The sequence below is a fragment of the Suricata suricatta genome, chromosome 4 (genome assembly GCF_006229205.1).
Source record: "Suricata suricatta isolate VVHF042 chromosome 4, meerkat_22Aug2017_6uvM2_HiC, whole genome shotgun sequence".
Classification (NCBI taxonomy): domain Eukaryota; kingdom Metazoa; phylum Chordata; class Mammalia; order Carnivora; family Herpestidae; genus Suricata; species Suricata suricatta.
Window position 1 is genome coordinate 89,536,580 of NC_043703.1, and position 238 is coordinate 89,536,817.

The window sequence follows — 238 nt, forward strand, 5'->3', positions numbered from 1 at the left end:
AAATCCCGGCCCCGTCCCCTTCTGACCTTGTTTCTTAGCAAAAGGCCCATTCCCTCAGGGCCTTGGTGTCCTTATTTGTATGGAAGTCCTGGTCCCCAGGTGAGGATCCCACACGTTAAGTAGAGGACACAGACCAAGAGCTCGGAGTGGTGATTGATGCCGGGCCTCTCCCGCAGGGAGCACCGCCCACCCTTGGGCTTCCGGCGCCGGGGCCACGCCTGGCGTGCACGTGGACGGG